Raw genomic sequence first — 24024 nt, 5'->3', positions numbered from 1 at the left:
GTTTAAGTACATTCTTTGGTCTGAAAGAATTAGCAATGCTTCTAAAGGAAATTAACTTCTTTTAGAAAAACATCTTTTATGGTGCAGGGAGGTGGGGGGAATCTGTCTGTACACTTAAGCCAATGTTTATGAAAAATCATCATGCTATGAATAACTCCTAAAGCAGAGAGAATAGAGAATGGTACTTGGTTCGAAGGCTTTGCCATTGAATCCTTCAGCCTCCTATCATTGCTTCTGGTTCTCAATTCAAGGATTTGATATACAGAGAAAGAGGCCAGTGGATGTCCAGAAGGACACTTTCCATGTAAATAAGTACAGTTTTCTTCCACTCTGAAGACAACCAACTATCTGACTTACAAGAGACATAGGCTTGGAGCTGGAGAGAAGGGTGTTGTAACTCCCTAAGACAGTCCTGAAACAAATAAGAAGCAGGGAGATGAATGCTGGAGAATGCAAATGAGGCTGCCTGTGTGTTGAAACCCTGGGAGAAGAGAAAGGGATATGAATTATAAAAAATTTTTGCTTAATGTGCAAATCTCTCCAGATGAGGCAGCCCTGAGACATTTCCACAAGCTTGTGAAGGGGGGAAAAAAATGTAAAGCAACTTTTGTGGAAACTCCCAAGAGAACACTTGAGCTTACTCAATTCCAATCTGTTTCTTTAAGAACTTTTTCCACAAACACAGGCCTGGGAGCTGAGCAGTACGTGCATGGGGGGCTCTTCTTCCAAGGGCTCAGAGACCTCCGTGTTCCATACCCAAGCCAAGAAAAACACAGACTGGGAAAAATGATCACCTCAGAGGGGCTGCTTTCCATCATCTGCAACTTCATATCAGGGAAACGTGCATGGACAAAATCCCAGGGACCCAGCTGTACCGACATCTTCCCTGGAAGAGTCCCTTAAAGCATGAGCAACAGAATCAAAGGTAAACAAGTGGGCCTATATCAAAGTAAACAGCCTCTGGACAGCAAAAGAAACCACCAACAAAGTGAAAAAAAACATATATCTGATAACAGGTTAATATCCAAAACATATAAAAAACTCATACCACTCAACAGCAAAAACAACAAACAGCCCAGATAAAAAGGGACAAAGGACCTGAATAGATGTTTCTCCGAAGAAGATATACTAAAGGTCAATGGATACGTGAAAAGATGCTCGGCATCACTAGCCATTAGGGAAACACAATGAAAACGACAGTGAGTTATCACCCCCATGCTTGTTAGAATGCTTATCATCAAAACGAAAAGAGGTAAAAAATATGATGGTGAGGATGTGGAGAAAAGGGAACTCCTGTAGACTGTTAGTGAGATTGTAAATTGACATAGAGCCTCTACAGAAAACTCTGTGGAGGTTCCTCAAAAAATTAAAAACAGAGCTACCATATGATCTAGTAATTCTGCTGCTGGAAATATATTCAAATGAAAACACTAACTCAAAAAGATATCTGCACTCCTATGTTCACAATAGCATTATTTATAATAGCCAAGACATGGAAACAACATAGGTGTTCATCAGTGAATGAAAGGATCAGGAAGTTGATATATACAGAGAGAGAGAGAGAAGACAGAGAGAGATTCCCAGGTGGCTCAGTGCAAAAGAATCCACCTGCCAATGCAGGAAACACGCCTTCAATCCCTGGGTCAGGAAGGTCCCCTGGGGAAGGAAATGGCAACCCACGCCAGTATTCTTGCCTGGGAAATCCCATGGACAGAGGAGCCTGGCGGGCTACAGTCCATGAGGTCACAAAGAGTTGGACACGACTTACTAACTAAACAACAACAGATATATAATGAAATATTATTCAGCCATTAAAAAATTAGGAAATCCCACCATTTGTGACAACATGAATGGGCCTTGGAGGCACTATGCTAAGTGAAACGAAACCCAAAATTCATAGAAAAAGAGATCCGACTTGTGGTTACCACAGGTGGTTGGAAGGGGAATTGAAAAAGGTGGCCAAACATTACACACTTCCAGTTATAAGAGAAATAATTATGAGGGATGTAACATACAACATGATGACTATAGCTCATAGTGCTACAAGATGTACAGAAATTTTATTAAGAGAGTAAATACTAAGTTTTCATCCATGAAGGGAAAATTATTCTCTTTCTTCTTCTTTTTCTCTATTGTATCTTTATGAGAAGATAGAGGTTAGATGAACATATTGTAGTAATCATTTCACAATATTTTCAAATCAAATCATCATGTTGTATGCCTTAAATTAATATAATGACATATGCCAATTATTTCTCAATAAAACTGGAAAAAAAGAAAAATAACCTAGGTAAGAACATAGCACTTTGCTATACTATTTACATGATGCCCATGTGCTGAGTTTTGGTCTCATTTTAATAGCCTTTTACAGAGTGAAATTAAAAGAAAAGTCACTTTCTTTGATGTGAGCTTAGATTAAATTTGCCTCTTTCTTTAGATAAGCAGAGCTTCAAAAAATTCACACAAATGGATAAAGAAGACATGGTATACAAACACACACACATACACAGTGGAGAATTACTCAGTCATAAAAAAGGATGAGATTTTGCCATTTGCCACAACATGTGTGAACTTAGAAGACATGAGGCTTAGTGAAATGAACCAGGCAGACAAAAACACATACCATGTGTTATCACTTATATATGGAATCAAAAAGATAAAACTAGTAAACAGTACAGAAAAGAAACAGACTCACAGATACAGTGAACAAACTATTGGTTACCAGTCGTGAGAGGGAAGTGAGGAGGAGCAAGATGGGATAGGGGTTTAAGAGATACAAACAACTATGCATAAAATAAGTAAGCTACAAAGATATATTGTATGGCACAGGGAATACAGTCAGTATTTTATAATAACTATAAATGGAGTATAATCTTTAAAACCTGTGAATTACTATGTCATATACCTGAAATGTATATAATAGCACGAGCCAAAAAAGCTCACATAGTTGAAACTGTTCAACCCAAATGAACAGGCCTTCTTACAAACCTACATTTATAGATATTATTTTTTATTTTACACAGAACATTACAAACAGAGTGAGACCTAAAAGAAAAGCTTTAAAAATAAAAAGATATTCACTGTAAATGAATCCTCAAGTCCACAGGAAAATACTAAATTAATGTTCTTCAGGAGGTCAGAGGATACATAAGAAAAAAAGAACAATTTTATAAGGGACATGAAAAATTGATTGTCAAAGGATTATTCGAAATATCCCCTGAATTCATCAGAACATCTTCTTCGTGGTGATACTATCCTCTTTAAAAACAGTCAAGTAAAATTCCATTAATTTGGGTCACACTAATTCAAATTAAGGATAATTCAAACCAGACAGCTCAACTTACTTTTCCACTGCCAATTCTCTTTAAAAAAAGATGAAGCTTCTGCATAGCAAATGAAGCCATCAGCAAAGAAAAAGAAAGCAAATTATGAAATTGGGGGAAAGTATTTGCAAGCCACATACTCAATAAAGAATATCCAAAGTATACAAGAAACTCATACAACTCAATATCAAAAACCCCATTTTAGAATAGACTAAAGTCCAGAATAGATGTTTTTCCAGGGAAGATACATAAATGATCAACAGGTACATAAAAAGGTGCTTGACATTATTAATTATGAGTGAAATGCAAATCAAACTCACAATAAAATATCACCTCATACCTGTTAGATGGGCTCTCACTACAAAGACAGAAGACAGCAAATGATAGTAAGTGTATCAGACACAGATACAGTTCATTAGAATGTACACTAGTACAGCCATTACCGAAAACAGTATGGAGATCACTCAAAAAATTAAAAACAGACTACCATATGATATAGCAATCTCAGTTCAGAATACATATTCATAAGAAACAAAATCATTATCTCAAAGAGAGATATACATTCCTGTGCTCACTGCAATATTATTCACAATGGCCAAGGTATGGAAATAATCCAAGTGTCTGTTGAGTAAAGAGAATATGATATGCCCATACACAATGAAATACTGTTCAGCCTTAAAAAGGAAGAAAACTGTCATTTGCAACCACATGGATGAACAAGGAGGCCATTAAGCCAGACAGAGAGAGAAAATGTTACATGGTATTACTTACATATGGAATTTTTTTTTTAAGTTGAATGCATAGAAGCAGAGAATAGAATGGTGGCTGCTAGGAAGGTGAGGAAAATAGGGAGAAGCTGGTAAAAGGGTACAAGCTTTCAGCTCTAAGAGAAATGATTTCCAGGGACTTCCCTGGTGGTCCAGTGCCTAAGACTTTATGTTCCAATGTAGGGGGCCCAGGTTCAATCCCTGGTCAGTGAACTAGATCCCGCATGCCACGTAAGACTTTGCTTATTGCAGTTAAAGACCCTGTGTGCCACAACTAAGACCTGGTGCAGCCAAATAAATAATAAATAAATAGGAACAAGGTCCAATCATCTCATGCATAACATGACTATAGTTGATAATACTGAATGCTATAATAGAAATTTGATAAGCAATTAAGACTTCTGTTCTCACACCCAGAACAAAAGGCAAATCTGGGAGGTGATGGATGTGCTAACTTGATGATAGAAATCTTTTCACAGCATCTATGTATATCAAATCATCAGGTTGCATACTTTAAATATATTACACTTGTCAATTATACTTAATTTTTTAAAGTCAATTAGTACCAACAAGGAGAAAATAAAATCATAATTGGGATAAAGCACTTTAACAGTAGTCACTTATATACAAATAAATGTCATGTAATGATTTTTTAAAATCCACTCATGAAAAGTTATACGAAAAGGGCAGTATTTTGTTCATTTTAAGTTCAGCATACATGGGAGCAGACAGCCCTATTCTTAGAAGACTGGATTCTGGCATTTCTCAGATCACTTACCAGCTAGGGAGCTTGGGGAAAATCATTTGATCCCTCTAGTCTCCGTGGTTTTTATTTTTTTAATAAAAGGACACTTTCGTCTTGTGTTACCCAAGGACTAGGGATCTTCTTGAGCCCTCCAACTGTCTCTGGTTCAAGTTCCTTGTAAATAACAAAAATGTATTTCTTTTAGATCTCTTCTTGGGTTCAAATTTCTTATTAATTTAGATTGTCTTTCCCATCAATTATTTCAAATTAACAAGATCTTGTTGTATTATATACTCATATTTCAGGATGCAATTTGAAATATAGGTTGGGGACTTCCCCGGCGGTCCAGTGGTTGAGACTTCTTCACATTCCAATGTGAGGGATGTAAGTTTGATATCTTGTTGGGGAGCTAAGATCCCACATGCCACGGGAGCAAAAAACCAAAACATAAAACAGAGGCACTATTGTAACAAATTCAATAAAGACTTTAAAAATGGTCACCATTAAAAAAAAGAAAAAGAAACATAGGTGGACCAAAAGAATTATCTTCACCGTTGCTCTGAGCACAAAGAGACTAACGAGCCAAACGCCACATGCTGTTGGTAACTCTTCTCTTTTTAATTTTTGTAGCAAAATCTCTGCATCCAGCATCTAGCAGATCCTCAGTCACGGAATGACAGTCCTTGCTGGTTACTACTGCCCTCTTCCTGTTTCATAACCAACTTAGAGTTTATATTTGAAAAACTCTCTAAGTAATTCAACTCCCAAAGAAGGGAAATGCCAAAGAATGTCCAAACTACCACACAACGTCCAAACTACTAGCACTCATCTCACATGCTAGCAAATTAATGCTCAAAATTCTCTAAGCCAGGCTTCAACAGTACACGAACTGTGAACCTCCAGACATTAAAGCTGGATTTAGAAAAGGCAGAGGAACCAGAGTTCAAATTGCTAACATCCCTTAGATCACAGAAAAAGCAAGAGAGTTCCAGAAAAACATCTCCTTCTGCTTTATTGAGTACACCAAAGCCTTTGACTGTGTGGATCACAACAAACTGGAAAACTTTTAGAGATGGGAATACCAGACCATGTTACCTGCCTCCTGAGAAACCTGTATGCAGGTCAAGAAGCAACAGTTAGAACCAGACATGGAACAAGGGACTGGTTCCATGGAAAAGGAATATGTCAAGGCTGTATACTGTCACCCTGTTTATTTAATTTATATGCAGAGTATATCATGTGAAATGCTGAGTTGGATGAAGCATAAGCTGGAATTAAGATTGCCAGGAGAAATATCAATATCCTCAGATATGCAGATGACACCACCCTTATGGCAGAAAGCAAAGAGGAACTAAAGAGCCTCTTGATGAAAGTGAAAGAGGAGAGTGAAAAAGCTGGCTTAAAACTCAACATTTAAAAACTAAGATCATGGCATTCAGTCCCATCACTTCATGGCAAATAGATGGGGAAATAATGGAAACACTGACAGGCTTTATTTTCTTGGGTTCCAAAATCACTGCAGATAGTGACTGCAGCCATGAAATTAAAAGATGCTTGCTTCTTGGAAGAACAGCTATGACAAACCTAGGCAGTGTATTAAAAAGCAGAGATTTTACTTTGCCAACAAAGGTCCACATAGTCAAAACTATGGTTTTTCCAGTAGTCATGTATGGATGTGAGAGTTGGACCATAAAGAAAGTTGAGCACCAAAAAATTGATGCTTTTGAACTGTGGTGGGTTGAAGAAGACTCTTGAGAGTCCCTTGGACTGCAAGGAGATCAAACCAGTCAATGCCAAAGAAAATAAATCCTGAACCTTCATTGGAAGGACTGATGCTGAAACTAAAGTTCCAATACTTTGGCCACCTGATTGGAAGAGCTGACTCATTAGAAAAGACCCTGAAGCTAGGAAAGATTGAAGGCAGGAGGGGACAACAGAGGGTGAGATGGTTGGATGGCATCATCGACTCAATGGACATGAGTTTGAGCAAGCTCTGGGAGATGGTGAGGGATAGGGAAGCCTCAAGTGCTACAGTCCATGGGGTCGCAAAGGGTTGGACATGACTGAGTACTAAACATAAACAACAAATTCAACTCTTATATGAGTAATTCAAGTGTAATGTTATGTTCAAAAACCTCATATACCAGAGAAAGATTTACTATAGGTTAAAATTATGTTTTCTGTGTATATAATAACATATAGTGATATTCTCCCTTGAACCAGGAAAATTGATGCCATAATATTACTTACTTCTCAGAGTCTTTATATTCAATTACAGTTAAACAAGGAAAATGAGGCAGGGAGAAGCGTGATATTGGTCAGAAGAATGTTTTTGGGGTCTATTTGCCATTTACTAACTGAATTTGATAACTCCACGGATGGCTCAGTGGTAAAGATTCCACCTGCCAATACAGGCAACTCAGGTTCAATCCCTGGGTTGGAAAGATCCCCTGAAATAGCAACCCACTCCAGTATTCTTGCCTGGGAAATCCGATGGACAGAGAGGAGCCTGGTGGGCTATAGTCCATGGGCATCGCAAAAGAGCCAGACACAACTTAGTGACTAAACAACAGCAAATTGGCAATAAGTACTCAATCTCTCTGTACTTCAGCTTCCTTACCTACGATGTGAGCATAACTATACCTGATTCACAATGGAATGCGGGGAGTAAATGGAATGTAGGGAGTACCATGTCTACCACATTATCCTCCACAGAGGAAGTATTGGTAAATAATACTTTCCTTTCAAACAGAAGTCCAGAAGCCCCAAGAATGTAAAAACATTCATCTCTATCTGTGACAAGCAGCAAATTAAGCCTTCTCATAAAGAGAGAGGCATTTTCAGAAAGTTTGTCATTAATACAGTCAGAAGAATTAAAACTCTCCACAAAGAATAGAGAAAAACAACTCTTCTGTTTTGGGCCCAGAATGTTGGCATTTCTTTTCATTCTCTCTACTTGACTATTGGTTCCTAAAGGTCTGGCATAGGGTTCTATCTTCACGTCCCCTGCTGTCCTTGCAGAATCCTTGCATATAACATATGCTATGTGAGTATCTGTTGAGCTGAATTTATCTTAGGATTCCTGTGTCCATCAAGACTTAAGATTGTTTTGAACTAATATGGTATTTGGATACAAAATGGTCAACTTCCATGACCCCAGATGGGTTAGTAGACCAGACACTGCCCAAGAGAAATATTTGACATCTGTGAATTTCAACTAAGATATTCATATGCCTTGGTACGGTCAAAATACCCTTGTGTATAAATAGAAAACCGGCTAGTGTTCTGAAGGCATGTTGGACGTTTCCTATTTGGTCTTGCCCTAGCTCACAGTCCACACTCCATTCATTGATGACAAAAAGACTGCAACTAATTTGTTACAGAATTCTGAGCTACCAACCACTTTAAAGAGTCTCAAAACCTGCATTTTCCCTTGGCCTTTCAAGCACCCACTTCCACCGGGAAGAGCTTCTGCCCTTAACCAAACAAGTACCTTTTCTTTTTCAAGTATCATCAAAACTCATATTAATGAAAATTTGATGATGTTTGAAGATCATTCATTGATTCAATATAGATTCCAGTGACTACTGCAACCCAGGTAATGGTCTAGATATTGAGGATTACTGTAGTATGAACAAACCCACACACACACACACACACCCCCAATGCCCTTTTGCAGTGTACATTCTACAAGGCAGGGACAAACAGTAAACAAGTGAAATATGTAGTAAATTTGACAGTGAAAAATGCTTAGAGGAAAAAAAGGGAGCAGGGATCAGGACAGCAGAGAGGAGGTGAGGTCTTGTAAACAGCAAAGTACACCAAGAAGTAGCAAAAACACTGGACATATATACATACATACATACACACACACACACACATATATATATATTCCCACATACAATACATAAAGGAAATCAACCCTGAATATTCACTGGAAGAATTGACGCTGAAGCTGAAACTCCGATACTTTGGTCACCTAATATGAAGAGTCGACACACTGGAAAAGACCCTGATGCTGGGAAAGGTTGACAACAGGAAAAGAGGATGACAGAGGATGAGATGGGTGAATAGCACCCCTGACTCAATGGACATGAATCTGGATAAACAGTGGGAGATAGTGAGGGACAAGCAGACCTGTCATGCTGCAGTCCATGGGGTCACGGAGAGTCAGACAGGACTTCGCACTGAACAACAAAATAACAATACATATTAGACACAATGTGTATAGAGTATTCTATTTATATCATTAATATGACACACACAGTATACATATGAATATATAGAATACTTATACAATATGCACATATATAATAACCCCACAGTGGTTATCATAATAACTATTGTTATTTCTATTAAAATCTTTCCAGGAAATGGAACAATTAAGCTTAGATACAAAGCCTATGCAGAAGTCTAGCTAAGGATAATAACTAGCACTGAGCATCAGGAATTCTACAGAGTTAATTCCACGGCATCAGAGTAATCTTCACAAGACTACGGTGTTCCTGTTTTCTTTTAACCTATACAGATTTAAAAAGCCAGCACAACGATGTCATTAGCCCAAAGTCACAAAGTTAGCATGCAGAGTTAGACGTCGCTCCAAGAGCCAGGTTCATGATACTAAATTGTCCTTTGCCTGAAGCACAATATTATTTGACTAATTTAGGTAAACATCTCCAAGAAATATATTTCTTATTTTCCATCAGATACAGTATATTTTTCAACATTTAAAATTTTATTTTCAAATGAGTACCTATAGACTTACCATACCCTTTTATTTTATACTTTTTTAAAAAACTTTTTATCTTCTATTGGAGTATAGCCAATTAACAACGCTGTGATAGTTTCAGGTAGACAGCAAAGGGACTCAGTCCTTTGAATGGACATACATGCGTCCATTTTCCCTCAAACTCCCCTCCCATCCAGACTGCCACATAACATTGAGCAGAGTTGCCTATGCTATACAGTAGGTCCTTGCTGGTTATCTGTTTTAAATATAGCAGTGTGTACATGTCCATCCCAAACTCCCTAACCCTTCTCCCCATCCTTCCCCCCGAGAACCATAAGTTAGCTCTCTAAGTCTATGAGTCTGATTCTGTTTTATAAATAAGTTCATCTGCAGATACAGTATATTTTTGATGCTCCACTTTTGGAGAAATCTACTAAATTGAATCCTATCACTTCATTCTAAATTACAGTAAATTACATGTACATCTTTCCGGAGTGAAAGCACACAGGATGCTACAGCTTTGACTTCTTCCTTAAGCTTATCTGTTTAAAAAAAGAAAAAGAAAAAAAGCTGCTGTTATTTATAAAGACAAGGCAAACCTGAGGAGTAAGTGAACAGTGAGCTTCAGAGGAAAAAAAAAATTAATATAAGGCTAATTAGGCTAAGTTTATTGGCAAAGATTTGAGGGCCACTATAAGCCAAGATAGAGGATGAGATAGTTGGATGGCATCACCGACTTGATGGACATGAGTTTGAGCAAGCTCTGGGAGTTGGTGATGGACAGGGAAGCCTGGCATGCTTCAGTCCATGGGGTCACAAAGAGTCAGCCACGACTCAGCAACTGAACTGACTGATAAGCTAAGACTCTGTCCTCTGCTCACTGAGCACCTGAAATCCTGGTGCTCAGGATTTCACACACAAGCCAAACTGTGGTCCTAGGGAGGAGAGAGTGAAACGATGTGGACAAACTCACCCTCCAGCAGCAGAGAACAACAAGGCAGAACATTTAAATTCCACGCTATGTTCAAGTTATTTAATGATATTTTAATTATTTATGTCCTGCTTTAGTCCAGGAACAGTAAGATGAACTCGATGTAGGAGAAAAAAAGAGGAAGAAAAATAAGACTAATACCATAAAACAGAAACAGGAGTGGAGCTACCACAAAAATACATTCCAAAAAGACCTATGGATTTGCAGGGGACATGGGGAGAGGCAGGTGCAAATTCAGCTCAAGCGGAGAGGTGGGTACAAATTTAGCTCAAAACTGTCCAGCAGTCCATCAAAGAGGAAAACTTGATCAGTTATACAATCCATGGCATTCAGAAGATAAAAGACCTCAGTCTTCATATGAGGAATTGTTATTAAATAACCTTCCCTCTCCCCACAAATCTGTGCTTTCCAACTGTGTTTGAAGGCAGAAGAGGGGTGAGCTCTCTTCTTTACAAAACAAGTGATAAGAACAAGTGAAAAGAACATGGGTTCCTCCTCTCCAGGTGATCCTGGTTGTTATGAGGGTTAAGTGACCCCATATTTGTAGAGTGCTTGGTAGTATCTGACCAATGGTAGAGGTTTTGTTAACAATGGGGGCCACCGTTAAGTAGATGAAGATGGGGAAGATGAAGGCAGTGGAGGAAAGAAAGCAAACCACTCGAGACTCAGTCCTAGCTCCTTACTCAAGCAATCTTGGTGAAGTTATCACATCACTGAGCCTCATCTACAAAGTCAGATAATGTGATCCATTTCACAGGTTTACTGTGAGAATTAAATGGGATAAAATGTGTGCAAACATTTTTTAAATGAAGGTACTTTTGCAGGGCGGAGAAGGAAATGGCAACCCACTCCAGTATTCTTGCCTGGAAATCCCATGGACAGAGGAGCCTGGTGGGCTACAGTCCATGGGATCGCTGAGGGTTGGACACGACTGAGCAACTGAACGACATTTTCAAAGTAGGGACCCATTGATAAGCACGTGCTCTATGACAGCTCACAGAGCCTCACAACTGAGCCACAGGGAAGGTGTTCTTTTGATGATGATGAACAGCAGCTGAGGAGGATCGTTTACCCCTTGCCCTTTCTGCTCTAGTCCCATCCTCTGTCATCTGAAGCCCTTCACACATATTACTTCCTCTGTTTTCAATAGTTTTCTTCCACTTCCACCCTTAACCTGTAAGAACTCACTCACCATTCAGGGCTCAGCCCAGGTGCCCATCTCCCAGCAGTCTTCCCTGTCCCTCCTGACTATGCTCCACAAGTTCCAGAACCACCCCATTCATCTCTGGTGGCAACTCTGCCTTTTAATATTCTGTTTCCTTGTCCACACCCTCCCACTGGACTATAAACTCCTTGAAGGCAGAGAATGCATTTCTCCTTTATTACAATGGCCACCGTGCAGCCATGTAATAGCACATAGAAGGCACTCAGTAAATATTCACTGAATTGTGAGATCATGCAAGTGGATTCAAAACAAAGCAGACTGGCCACATGGTTCTTCCTTTTTTCGTAGTGTGCCACAACACTAAATTGAGTGCCATCCTTTCTTGCACTAAAATCACGGTGTCCACATTCTCAACTGGAATTATCAAGGGCTCGGCATTATGCCTAAATCTATGTTCATTCAGGTTTCAAAGTCATCTTCTAGAAAACTTACCAACATAAAAAACATGAGTTCAGATATGAGCTTTTCATCCAAGAGCATTTAGAAGGGTGTAAGAAATCAGTTCAACAAACATTTATCTTGAAAGAAGCCCTTTTTCTCTAAGCTTTTTACAACTTTGTACAGCTCAAAAGAAATGTAATCCCTTACGTTGTCCCCTTATTGGTTCATAAATCATTAATATGCTGGTTCAAATAAGCTTTATAAGATAAAAAAAAAAAAAAATCACCCTCTCATTGAAGTTGTTGAAAGCAGATTTTCCTCTTAGATATGGAGGTCATTTTTACAGAAGAAAAACCTAAATCTATTACAATACTGTTGCCTATGAATCTGAACTATCAAATTTGACTAAATACATTTTCTTATTATTTATCTGTATTTGCAGGATAAACCTAATGTTGCATTGAACCATTCTAAAGCACTCAGCAAGTCAGACATATCAAAGCTTTCAGACAATGGTGAAAGTTTCAGCAAAGAGTTGAAAGGGAGTCCATGCTTTGGTCATCTACAGCAATGATGAGCTGCTGAATGGAAAAATTAAATCACTAGGGCTACTCAGGGCAGCTCACATCCAAAATAAGACCTTTATTCACAGCCTTATAAATAACCTCTGCATCACAAGTATTGCCAGGTTTGAATAAAGAGATTTTAAAAGAAGGTTGTTGATAGATAATAAGCTATTATCCTCCAAGACTTGGCAAACTGGTTTTTGCCAACCTTATATTTGGATACTCCTGGAAAGAAAGAATATGACAGTTAATTGGTTTATGTGAGAAAAGCCAAATATCTTAAAAATATAGCCCATGCCAGTAAAGTGCTGCTAGAAGAATATTTTCTCAGAAAGTCAACATGTCAACAGCATCAGCCAGATGTAGGAATAGTATCTTCAATAATAGCTAATGAGGTATCTCCTCTGGGTCTTCTTACCTTTTACTTGCTAGCCATGAACACGTCCATCTTCTTCCACCGAATCAAACTTGCAGGTCTCCCAAAAGCACTGCAGTGGGTGGTTAAAGAGATCTAATCTATTTCTATAATAAATCCCCACACGTGTTATTTCCAAATCATGCTAAGTTGATCTACCTTACATGGACAAAATCAGTAAAAGATGCCAGTGTTAAACAATCTGACTCCATAGTTTTTAGCTAAGATTTCATAGAAGCTGTGACTGTCCTCTCTCACACAGCAAAGGATAGCAGCAGACCTAGGTACAAAACTCGGATTTGCTGATCCTTATCAAGGACTCCGTCCACTGCCTCATGCTAAGATTCTATGCCTGTTTTGTACGAGTCAGGAGCTAAATCACTATTCTGAAGCTGCATTTATACACAAAAACACAAACACACACACACCCCTCTAAAGAGTATCTACAGTTTGATTCAGGAACAATGTATACACTTTACTGAATCCACCCAAAAGGAGTGGAACGCAACATCACCTGAATGGGAGGTGCTGTGGAAGAAGTTTCTAGAAGCAAAGGAAGGGCTTATTACCTGAAAGGTTGGTGCTCAAATTGAACAGGAGAAACAAAGGTAAAGCAAGAGGAAAACTCAGGTCTTAACAGATAGTGAATAGTATGCTCGCTCAGAAGAGGGGGTTGTGTGCACCACAGGCGTGGGCAGTCAGATGAGTGGGAAAGAGGATTAGACCACAGCTGGAGTATGGTGAGTGGCTGAGGACGTAAGATGACACGTTCTGGACATGTGGTGGGGTGCTCCCTTGAGTGAAGTCCCCTGCATTTCACTGCTGCTGCAGGATTCCCTAATGCAGGCAAGCTGGCGAGAACACGCTCGTTGTTTCTGACGTGAAGAGCCTCCCTCTGCGGGCACATCCTGTCGCCGTGATTCTGTGATGAACAGCATGGCCCCTGAATCAACAAGCCCCAGCTGGAGGAGCTCCTGCCTCCAGTTGAGAACTCAGGCTTTCTGTTCTCACTGAGCCCCGCTTCCTCGTCTACTGAACACATCAATATCCAGACTCTATGGAGGCCAAGGCCAAACACCAAGTCTAAGAATCACAGGCAGAATGGAGTTTAAGACTGCCAAGTCAGGTCTTTGGAGATGGGCTGAGATCAGATCCGAGGATCCTGGTGGGCTACAGTCCCTGGGGTTGCCAAGACTGAGTGCGCACACCTAGGACAGATGAGAGCAAAAGGCAGCTGACAACAGCACATAAGGATACGTTTGCAATGGGCGTTTAGGCTGGATTAAAGGGAGAGGCAGAGAAGGTATGCCGTGGGAAGCAGGGAGTGATCAGACTGGTAGGCATGTCAAGAATGCAAAAGGGAAAAAAAAAATTATAGCCATTTTACTGTACAGTTTCCAGAGGAATGAGAACATCCAGTAAAGCTGCCTGTTATAGTTATCTTCTGATTTGCAATTTGCAATAGGATAATGTTTTCCCGGTTTGAAGAATATTTGTATTCGGTCAGAGAAACAAGATAATATCCTTAATTTTCACTGGCCTTCATTCCAGTGGCCCCAGTTAATTCCAGGGAAAAAAATAGAAAAATAAATTAAATCCTAAATTAACCCAAGGAGACATCCTAGGACTTCTGCCATTGGTAGCTTTTCCCTTTCAAAGGCATGTGTCCCCTGATGAATCATGAGCTCTATAACACCCAGACACTTTCTTTCTCTAAATCCTTCCTGTCTCATCTGCAAAGCTAAGGCACTGGCTCCAAAGAAGGCTTGGTTCCCTTCTACTTTAACAAGCCATAAATCCGGGAATATCCTTGGGTTCAGCCCGAGTACATCTTTACGTAGGCATTTTATCTATCTTACTACAATAACAAGAACACACCCCAGATAGGAAAACTATGCTGAAAAAAAACAAGGGTCTGTCAGCACAATGTATGGGCGTGGTGAAAAAAGGCAATGAGACTGTGTGCAAGTCAAAAATAAATGATTTAAAAAAGAAAGCAGTTTTGATAAACAGTTTAAGCTCATAGAATGTGGTTAAGAAAGATGGCATATAAAATATTCCATAGATTCAGATCTGTTGCAGCATGAGGCAGAGAGGATGGGGGAAAAATAAGAAAATAAAAGATGCTTTTAGAATGACTACACAGGAAAACATTGCAAATGACTGTACAGCTTTTGTTCTGACCCTACATTTTCACTTAGGTGTTTTTAAAATTTTCTTAACTCCACGTTATATGGCCAAATCTCTTTACTTCTCATCTATCTAACCCCAAAATAAAATTTTGCATTATTCTAGAATGTGTGATTTGCATTTGAGGAAATCTTGAGTCATCAAATGATCAGATTAGAGTCAAATAAGACAGGAAAGAAACATCCCTCTTAATTACTTCCACTCTGCTGTGTGCTCAGTCATGTCTGACTCTTTGCAGCCCCATGGACTGTAGCTTCTCTGTCCATGGGATTTTCCAAGCAAGAATACTGGAGTGTGTTGCTATTTCCTTCTCCAGAGGATCTTTTCCACCCAGGGATTGAACCCACGTCTCTTGTGTCTCCTGCTTGGCAGATGGATTCTTTACCACCAGCACCATCTGGGCAGCCCAATATTTCCACTCTAGATGTGTAAAAAGGATAGCTGCAAAGAACATCAAGACTTTCATAATCTCCACCGTTATCTCAAAAATTCCTCATCACTTATTTCATAGCTGGAAAATGAACAGAAACTACTTCTCATCCCCATTATATGGCTGAAGAATCACAGGTTGAAAGAAGTCAAGTAACTTGTCACACAGCTGAAAACAGGAACTCAATCCTCTGGCTCTAGGTTTCTCTAAGACTGCTGCCTGGCTAGACTCTTGTTTGGAGCAAAATGCTAGGCAACAAAGCTCCCACAGGCAGTGTGTTGGCAGAACCTGCTCTGGCTGGGGGTGAATGTGTTGAACCCCAATTGCTCAGAATAGCTCAAAGCACCTTGGAAGGAGTGCTGGTTTCTAAAGACATTCCCACTTGGGGAGTGCTCCTGCTTCTACTCAGCCCATCTGTCATTATGAATCTTGGGTAACACATCAGAGATTGTGCAATATATGGAAACATATTGAACATATTATATATGTCAGAGATGTCTTCTCTCATATTTCCATTAAAAGTTCCTAGCTATGCCAAAATTTTCTCATTCCCAAATGAAGTTCATTTCAATAAGTGAGATAATGGATGAAACTTAAAGAGGTAGAGTTGGAAAGGAGAAGGGGGACTTGTCCCCCGACACCAAATAATAATACAGGCATCTCAGAACAAAGGATATATTTCTCTAATGATATGCCATCTTTTAAGGCCTAAAACCTGTAACATACAACTTTCAATTCACTTTCCCTAACTACTTCTTCTAACTTAGATAACAAAGATCAGAGGACCAAAAAGTGAACAGAAGTGAGTGTGCGTGGTGTGCATGTGCATAGACAGAAAGTGTATGGGTGTTTCGTGGTGCTAATGGTAAAGAATCTGCCTGCAATGCAGGAGACATGGCTTCAATCGCTGGGTCAGGAAGATCCCCTGGAGAAGAAAATGGCAGCCCACTCCAGTATTCTTGCCTGAAGAAACCCATGGACAGAGGAGCCTGGTGGGCTACAGTCCACATGGTTGCAAAGATTTGACACAACTGAGTGACCTGGAACGTGTGCATGTGTGGGTCTGGGTAGTGGGGTGGGGGGAGGTACGGGAGTGTCCTCTCTATTGGGAGAAATGTAATGATTCTGAAAGTGCTTATTTCCAAGTCTTTTTCAGACGAAAAATGAATGGCCTCAGAGTTTTATGATATACATTCCCAAAGACATAGAAATACTAGACCACTTCACTTGCCTCCTGAGAAACCTGTATGCAGCTCATGAGGCAATTTATAACTAGACATGAAACAACAGACTGGTTCAAAAGTGGGAAAGAGTATGTCAAGGTTGTATATTGTCACCATGCTTATTTAATTTATATACAGAGTACATCACATGAAATGCTGGGCTAGATGAATCATAAGCTGGAATCAAGACTGCCAGGAGAAATATCAACCTCCTCAGATATGCAGATGATATCACTCTAATGGCAGAAGATGAAGAGGAACTAAAAAGCCTCTTGATGAAGGTGAAAGAGGAGAATAAAATAGAAGACTTAAAGCTCAACAGTCAAAAAACTAAGATCATGGCACCTTGTCCCATCACTTAATGGCAAATGGATGTGAAAAAAAAATAGAAGCAGTGACAGACTTTACTTAAAATCACTGCAGTTGGTGACTGTAGCCATGAAATTAAAAGACGCTTGCTCTTATGGCCAACCTAGACAGCACATTAAAAAGCAGAGATATCACTTTGCCAACAAAGGTCCATACAGTGAAAGCTATGATTTTTTTCCAGTAGTCATATGAGAGTCGGACCATGAAGAAGGCTGAGAGCCGAAGAATTGATACCTTCGAACTATAGTGTTGGAGAAGACTCTTGAGAGTCCCCTGGACAGGAAGGAGATCAAACCAGTCAATCCTAAAAGTAATCAACCCTGAATATCCATTGGAAGGACTGATGCTGAGATTCCAATACTCTGGCCGCTTGATGGGAAGAGCCAACTCATTGGAAAAGACCCTGAAGGCAAGAGGAAAAGGGGGCAACAGAAGATGAGATGGATGGCATCATCGACTCAATAAATGTGAGTTTGAGCAACTTGGGGAGATGGTGAAGGTCAGGGAAGCCTGGTGTGCTGCAGTCCACGGGGTTGTAAAGAGCCGGACACAACTTAGCGACTGAACAACAACATAATCTTTTATTTCATCTTCAAAACAGATCATATGGAAAAGGCATCATACTACCCACTTTACAGATTATAAAATGGATTTCAAGGAAGTTCTGAAACTTGCTCAAGTTAAAACATCTGCTGAGTGACAAGAGAGGAACTCAATATCAGTTCCTTCCAGTTCTCAGACCTGGCTTTCACCAATCCCTATCTCCTCTCCACATTTTCCTGGTCCACCTCTGCTGTCTAGAACATGCTTTCTCCCTAACGTATATATTCCTGAGAAGGGATGGGCAGGGGGAGCTTTCTGCTTTCTTCCCAGCAAATTTACCACCTTCAGCAATTCCTTCCAAATTAGAAGAAGGAAGGTATACATAAAGCCAAGACCTAAGGGGTAAAATATTAATATTTCATGTATGCTTTCTTTAGAATGCCTGGGAAACTTCCTAGGAAATATTAACTCTCTCTCAAATGTTATCCAGGGCTTGGCATACGTGTGGAGGCTTGACACAACTTGTAATCATGGAGGAAGGAAACATCTGACAGTGTGTCCCAAGGAGAGAGTGTGTTATGATGGAGGGCAGATCCCAGACCTCCTGTCTCTAATCACCAGAGAACCTCTCCCACTGAGCTGTAAATTCCAGCCTTCTCAGTTGTCTGATGCAAACAAAAGCCAGAAGCAGGAATCGGCAGCACTGTATGAGAGGGCAGCCACACTCCCCACTCGCCCACAAGATCTTATCCTCTGGTAGGTCAAAGAGCAGAAATTCTGCCTGATTGCTGAGCCCAAGGATCCTGTCTCATTCATTCCTGGTCCCTGGTCCCCTGCCTACAATACTTACAGTTGACATTAAAACTGACTGTAAGGGACTTTCCTGGTGGTCCAGTGGTTAAGAATCTGCCTGCCGATGCGGGGGACAAGAGTTCGAGCCCTGGTCTGGGAAGATCCCACATGCCACAGAGCAAGTGCACCAGAACCACGGAGCCCGTGCCCTAGAGCCCATGCTCTGCAACAAGAGAAGCCACCGCAGTGACAAGTCCGTGCACCATAACAAAAAGCATCCCCACTCGCTGCAACTAGAGAAAGCTCATGCGCAGAAACCAAGACCCAGCACAGCCATAAACAGATAAACAAGATTTTTAAAAGCTGGTCATGAGAGAATTATAATTTAACCTTGTTAACAAAAGTATTTCTACTTAAGATGAACTTGGTCATGTCCATCATCTGACCTCAACTAGGTCTCTGATCTGGAGGCCATCACACAATAAGACCCTCTCAAACTAATATAGAAATCTAGACCATCCTAGATTAACAGAAACATACGGGTCTTGACAACCAAAGGCCCTGGGTAGGTCTTGTTTGCATCTTGATTCAAGTAAACTCTCTATAAAGCCATTTGGCGGCAGGTGGGGAATTTTGACTATAGAAGGGATGTATCAAAAACAATTATTGCTTTGGATAATGTGGTTGTATAAGGAAGCAAACTTTCAAAATTTCTAATCTAACATTTAACGGTTTCAAATATCATGTTTTCTGGGATTTACTTTAAAATACTTCCCCCCAAAAGAAGAGCTAAATTCTAAATATTGGGTACATGGGGGGGTCACTATTCTCTTTACTTTTATACCTATTTGTAGTTTTTCTTATCAATTTTATGAGTGCAAATCAATCATTGAGACATGACGTGGTTCTGCTTTTACTTACAAAAGTGCTATTTTCATATATGATGCAGTACTGATGTATACATATTCTCACATATTCTCTGAGAACTGCATTTTGAATATTTTATATGCAAGTTTTTTTGAAATGGATCATTTAGATATTCTGAACTAGCAGTGTTTTTAGCACAGGCTAAAGTAAAAAATAAAACATGTACAATCCCAGGACAGGGCTGCCTACTGCAATCATCATTCACGTCAGTGAACATCATGGATGAATTCCGACCAGGTGGACGACAAAACAATTCACTCTATCCAAAAAAAAAAAAAAAATCACATACACACAATGTCCTGATCACACACCACTCACCCAGAAAACTCTTTGCCATCACCAGCCACTAGAACTTTGTGTAGTGCCTTCATTTAACACGCGTTTAGGATACTTATATTGAAGCAGACACTCCTCTATGCCCTTCCAAAATCTTAACTCATGACTAAGAACAATCTTTGAGGGAGGTGCTATTATTATTTCTTCTATTACAGATGAAGACACTGAAGGACAGCGGGGCTAAATAGCACAGTTTTAAGTGGCAGAGCTGGGATGTGAATCTACGCACTTCAACTTCCCGAGTCTGCTCTTAACCACCATGACATGCATCCTCACTATTATAGCGATTAAACCAAAACAGTCATTGATGTGGTACTTTTTAAATAATTGTGAAAAAATAAATGATCCATCCTTAGGAACTTTTAATAATTTTTCAGCATCCATGAACATAACGCAAGCAGCATTTGAATCAAACGTCCTAAGACAGTTGAAATCACCACACGCCCAGGTGTGACTTTTCTCCAGGGCTCACCAGCTCCAGAACCACCTTCACCTTCCCTCCTACCCCTTTCTCTTCAGGCTGCTTCCATCGCCCTTTCCTGCCCATTATCTCCTGTTTTGAAAGCCAGCCCCATCATCCTTACCTCTGAAGCCATGACTGCAGCTTAGACTGGAGGTCTTACTCTCTCCTTCCTCTGTCTTTCTGTAGTTCTGTGTCTTCATTATATCACATCTCACATGGCACTGCAGGTGGTTTTTTCACGCGTATCTCACAGTAGATTAGGATATTGCAGGAAGAGAGACTGTCTTCACCTTAATTGTCACTGACACCTCGTCAGTCTCTGGGCATGACACAGTCCTTAAAAAATGCTTGTTCACTGTATCTGACAGCAGTGGACCATAACCTTTTTGGCACCAGGGACCACTTGTGTGGAAGACAATTTTTCTGAGGACCAGAGCAGGGGCCTGGGGATTATTCAAGCACATTACATTGATTATGCACTTTATTTGTATTACTGTTACATCGACTCCACCTCAGATCACCAGGCATTAGATTCTGGAGGTTGGGAACCCCTGTCCAGGGCCTCAGGGTCACCCTGTACCCGGCTGATACCTCGGCTCCAAAACCTGAGAACCTCGACTAGGATTCATGTGTCATCTCAACTTCATGATCAGACTAAGCTCTTCAGGGGCAGAAAGGATGCCACCTCCATTTCGTTTCTCGTCACACTTACCACAGTTCATTGTTGGTGTTCAATGATAAACAGTTATCACCGTTAACCATCATTCTTATGTAGACAGATGGAAATGCCAATGGCTGAAATTCTAGCCAACGGAATGACAGACAGACCAATTATTTGTGATATCCCTCTCCCCCAGAATGAGACACTTGGCCCAAAAATAGAGATTCCCAGCCTTTGGGAAGGGATTTGTAGCCACCTTACTGTCTCTGCCCCCTTTGGTGGTGGCTGCTGCCCACTGGAATTCCTTCAGATAAGGTGAGAAGCTACAAGTATAAAAAGTATGCTTTTTTGTAATGAGAACACAACCACATAAAAATAAGCACAGAAAGGACTTCCTTGGTAGCGCAGTGGATGGGAATCTTCCTGTCCATGCAGGGGACGTGGGTTCAACCCCTGGTCCAGGAAGACTCCACATGCCACGGGGCAACGAAGCCCATGGGCCACAACTACCGAACCTGCTTGCTTAGAGCCTGTGCTCCACAACAAGAGAAGCTACCGAAATGAGAAGCCTGCACCCCACAACAAAGAGCAGCCCCCTCTCACCACAACTTGGGAGAACCTGAGCAAAGCAATGTAGACCCAGTACAACCAGAAATAAAAATAAATAAAATCATTTTTTAAATTTTTAAAAACAAAGTTCATATCCACAAAAAAGAAAGAAGAAAGTAAGCACAGAAAATTACTTTGGAGGATGATGGCACCAAAAGTCTAAGACTGTGTGTGGAAACCACTTCAAGTGCAGCAACGATGTAAGACGGGGCTCGAGTCAAACATGGCCAAATCCCAATCTCGATCTAAAATCAACAGGCTTGGCATTTCTTGGCTCATAGGCAGTTCTGAGGTCAAGGCACAGCAAAACATAAAGAAAAATAGGGAGGGTGGGATCATAATTCACTGATGCTATCTTAATTCCAGAATGAATGGTAGGTTTGAGAGAACATGCATTAACCCCTTTCCTGCAGATAAACACTAGAACCTTCTACTATTCCCCCATTCCTGAAAAAATAAAACAAGGGTTACTTTATAAAGAGAAAGCCCTGAAGACAAAACTTACAGCAATTTATATCAGAACTTCAGTGTGTAATAAATAATTCAGAACTACTTTTGAATTTAAAAATATTTGTTAAAATATCATCTACTATGACTACATGCTATCCAATACTGTAGCTATAAGACACATTAAATATGGCTAGCCCAAATTAAGGTGGTTGTGTAAGATGTTGTCAGTATAAAGACACATCAGAATTCATCAGTTTGGTAACACACCTATACTTCAATAAAATTAAAATAGTAAAAATATTGTATATAGTATATAGTATATAGTATAGTATATAGTTCAAAAAAAGAGAATGGTATCACAACTGCCATGAAAAAAAAAAGTGACTTTCACGGATAACAGAGTGACCAATAGTGGTGAATGGGGCAGTTCAAATAAAGATTTTTTTAACCTCAAAAAAAAAATTCATCAGTTTGGTTTTTAAAATGTCAAATATCTCATTAACTTTTATACTGATTAGATATGTAAGTAATAAAATTTTGAATATGCTGCATTAAGTAAAATATATTATTAAAATTAATTTCACCTCTTTATTTTCACTTTAACATAGTTACCATAAACTCTAAAATTATAAATGGCTCATGGTGTGGTTTGTATTTTATGCCGCTGGATAGCATTACTTTAGACCATAAGACAACAGAAACCCAGTAAGACATAGCTCATGCTATAAATCAGACTGTCTTCCTCAAAACCCACGTGCAGCTAGAAAAGTCTTGGAGTGGCTTTAAGTGTGTGTGGTGCAATTCACCACAGCAGAGACTGAAACTCACAGCCAAATCTAAATGGAATGAAGTTGATATAGGGGAGGAGAAACATAGATAACACAAAAGAACAGAAAATTCCAAAACCGTAATTTTTGACACTAGAAACTGGAGATATGAAGTCCATTGGAAACCCACGCTCAGACCCCACCTTCCCTTAGCTCAACTCTATACACACAGCTCCAGGAGAAGACCCCCAAAGCATCTTTCCACTCACCTGTCCTCACGAGAATAGAGCATGGTAATGGGAGACAGACATTCCCTCTGCTATGACAGTGAGGTAGTTACTGAAGGCCATTAATATCTGATGCAAATTTCCAGGTGCTCTCTATGGAAAGAATGGTGGTGTTTGGCCCTTTCAAAAGAGTAGGTATAATTTATTTCTTGTTTCCATTAGGAGCATGAGAAGGGAGACCCCATGGGGAATAATACTTACGAGATAGAAAGCGATTTTCTTTTTCCCCCACCTTCCAAGATGCGGAGGAAAATTCATTGATGAGTATTTATTAGCTAATGGTGGAAGAGCACTTCAAAAATGAAAATGGCTCTGAGAGGCACTGAGTTATCCTGATTGCAGAAACTGGAGACCCAGAAGAAAGGGCGCTCTATAAACTGTTCCCTGCAATTGGCTCCGTCTCTCATGAGCCTCTCAGATTCCTTTGTACCTCCCACGATAATAACTTGTCTTCATGGCCATAGCCAAGAACACATTCTTTGTTTGGTTACATAAGCTTCCAAAAATAGCAATTTATCATGGAAATACTAAATGACCCTTGAAGATAGTGTTTTGATGGGCTATTAAGTTATTGCAGTGTCTGTTTTCTGTAATATAATTAAAGAGAAAAAAATCATTTTTGATGCTTTTCAAAGCTTAAGAAAACTAAATCAGTTTCATGCCTTGGGCATTTTTAATCTTTAAAAAAAAAAAAAGAAAAACCATGAAGAAAGGTTTCCCGTGGTCAAAGAAGTTTTACCCCAGACATGGAGATGAATATTCTCCTCGTTACTGAGGTCTAATGAAAAAGAGGAGGCTCATTCTACTTGTAATTAGTTTTTTTTTCTGTCTGTCT

The sequence above is a fragment of the Muntiacus reevesi genome, chromosome 9, assembly GCF_963930625.1.
Source record: "Muntiacus reevesi chromosome 9, mMunRee1.1, whole genome shotgun sequence".
Classification (NCBI taxonomy): domain Eukaryota; kingdom Metazoa; phylum Chordata; class Mammalia; order Artiodactyla; family Cervidae; genus Muntiacus; species Muntiacus reevesi.
Note: the sequence above shows the minus strand (reverse complement) of the source record.